Consider the following 3,326-nt stretch of genomic DNA (forward strand, 5'->3'; position numbering starts at 1 on the left):
AAACTTGATGCTCACCGGCAAGTGTACCGATCGCACAAGTAATACAGTGATAAGAAAAGTATCGTCTCCACAGGGATTGTGATCAAATATCGAATAATCGTTCTTTTTAAGACGGGAAGAGTTCAAATAGGTGTGACAAATATTGTTGATTTGGGTAAAAATAAGAACTAAAAGTAAAGACTTATTTTTGGCTTTTTGTTTATGAGAAATAAAACAGAAATCGATTTTGTAAAAATATGAGAAAATATTGTAGCTAGAGTACACTCACCGAATGATTCCCACTTCTTACTTTGAATTGATTTACAATATTTATTTATATAATTACTCAGATAAATTATTATCTAAAAAAAATATGTAATAGTTAACCCTCAATTCCTTACAAGGTTAATCCTTTAATCCCAATTGGAACCCCAATTCCTTGCAATGTTCCTCATGGTATTAAGCAATGAACCCAATAATTTAAGCATCTGCAATCAAATATACATCTATTTCTAGCATGCATATAAATTGTTATCCTACCCCTTTTCCAGATCAAAACTCCAATATTCCTATCTAGGGTTCTAACCCTCAGACTATCATCAACTATTAGATTGATCAATTCTAATAAAGGAAATAGAAATTACGCATAGGGTAGAGATAAAGATAATTATATAAACGAACAATTATAAACCAATCCGTTGTAACAAGGGTTCACATAGGGTTTGTGACCCTAACTACAATAAAAAGAACTTAGCCAACCATTGTCATGGCTGAAAATTCAATATCCAACATAAACTGATAATTGAAAAGGGGAAGAAGAAGATGAAATAGATTCTTGTAAGACTCTCTCTCTGAGCACCACTGTCGTCTCTCTTCAATAGAATAGGGATCCCCAACTCTTTCATGAGCATCCTATATATACACCTCGCTTCTTTCTTCCAAAAATACCCTTCAGACAACACGGTCTGTTTTCTCGCAAACCGACGCGGGTCTGCGCCAGTGTGGCGCCAGTCCGCGCCATAGTTCTGTCATTTGTAAAAACATGGTCCTGTGAAATCGTAAACCGGCGCGGGTTGGCGTCAGTGTGGTGCCAACTTGCGCCAATTCTATGAAAATTGTACTGAGGAGCACGACGCCATCTTGCGCCAGAGTGGCGCCAGTTTCCGCCAACTTTCTGGAATTTGGCAATGGTTCACCCGTGTGGAGTCATGTCAACAAGCTTTTTACAATTTTGTAGTTTTCACTTCTTCTACCTATATAAACACAACCAATAGGTGAGAAATATCATTGACATGGAAAGAATCAATATAGTAAGCAAATATGTATATAAATTGCTCTTTTATGACTCAATTCTTATCAATTTCAGCTTAGAAATCTACATCTGCCAGAAGCATATCAATAATGTACTCTTTGTTCCACAATTCAAAATAAACCTCATTTCCATAGCCAAACTTTTGAAAAATAATCCTTATTACATAACACTTAACCAATCTTCATGTCTTATCAAACAGAAGCATACCATGGAATTGATTGGTTCAGCTGAGGAAAAGAATGGCTTGTATGTGCTAACCAGCTACCCCAATTTGAAACCTGCTACAACTCTTCTTGATGACAGTAACTGTTGTAATTTTTCTGGTTTGAAAAATAATGCCTCTCTTTTATGGAACTTTAGACTTGGGCACTTATCTCATTCTGTAATGAAGGACATGTCTAATCAATTTTCTTTCATTCCAATAAAAGTGGTTTCACCCTGTGATATTTGTCAACTAGCAAAGCAAACCAGATTGCCCTTTCCTATTAGTTCTACATTGAGTGAAAAACCATTCGACATTTTTCATGCTGATATATGGGGACCAAATTCAACCCCTTCTTTACATGGGCATAAATACTTCCTTACATTGGTTGATGACTATAGTCGATACACATGGCTCATCCTTTTAAAAGCCAAGTCAGAAGCAATAAACTTACTCCAAAATTTCATAGCCTATGTAGAAAACCAATTTCATTATAAAGTAAAAACCATTAGATCAGACAATGGTCCAGAATTTTTGATGACAGATTTTTATCACAAAAGAGGAATTGTACACCAAAGAACCTGCGTAGAAACTCCACAACAGAATGGAGTTGTTGAACGCAAACATCGCCATATACTGAATGTGGCTAGAGCCCTTACTTTCCAAGCCAATTTGCCTTCCAAGCTTTGGTGTTATGCAGTAACACATGCCACTCATTTAATCAACAGAACCTCATCACCCATTCTCAATAACAAATGTCATTTTCAACTATTACACAACCAACCTCCAATTATCATTCATTTAAAAGTTTTTGGTTGTCTTGCATATGCCAGTACCATCACTGCCCACAGAAGCAAATTCGATCCAAGAGCTAGAAAATGTGCATTCCTAGGTTATCAACCAAATACCAAGGGATACATCCTTTATGATCTCTCATCTCATTCTGTTCTTATATCCAGAAATGTCATTTTATTTGAAACACACTTCCCATTCCCAACACCAGCACCCGATGATGTTTCTCCTATTTGCATCCCTTACCAACCACAATCTCCCTTACTTTATGACTCTTCACCAGAACCCATACCTGATCACCATCATCCAACTCCCAATCCTGTAAATGAACCAGCTACACACCATGAACCAGCTACACACCATGTAATAGAACATCCAAATTCACCCCCTCGCAGATCCACCCGTACCCGTCAAACCCCACAGTACCTTGCTGATTGTCACTGCAACCTTTCTGCTTCTTCATCTAACCAGCATTCCTCAGGTATTCCTTACCCCTTATCCTCAGTATACTCTTTTGATATTTGTTCTCCTTATTATAAAAATATATGTCTCAGTTTAAGCACACATATGGAACCAAAACCTATGCTGAGGCTTCCAAATTCACTTGCTGGCGTGATGCTATGCAAGCTGAATTAGATGCACTTGCCTTAAATCATACATGGTCACTTGTTGATATGCCACCAGATATTAAACCCATCGGATGCAAGTGGGTATTCTGTATTAAACATCGAGCCGATGGATCTATCGAGCGATTTAAAGCTCGCCTTGTAGCAAAAGGCTACACTCAAATGAAAGGCATTGACTTTTTTGACACTTTCTCACCAGTGGCAAAGCTCACCACCGTGCGCATCCTTCTCGCCTTAGCTTCTGGTCATGGCTGGTAGATTGAACAGCTAGATGTCAATAACGCCTTCCTTCATGGCGACCTCAATGAAGATGTATACATGTCCTTGCCACCTGGGTTTTCTTGTTCTTCTCCCAACAAGGTGTGCAAACTCCAAAAATCGCTCTATGACTTGAAACAGGCTAGCCGTCAATGGT

The sequence above is a fragment of the Gastrolobium bilobum genome, unplaced genomic scaffold (assembly GCF_033153095.1).
Source record: "Gastrolobium bilobum isolate Gb01-03AN ecotype WA unplaced genomic scaffold, APGP_CSIRO_Gbil_v1 utg5544, whole genome shotgun sequence".
Taxonomy (NCBI): domain Eukaryota; kingdom Viridiplantae; phylum Streptophyta; class Magnoliopsida; order Fabales; family Fabaceae; genus Gastrolobium; species Gastrolobium bilobum.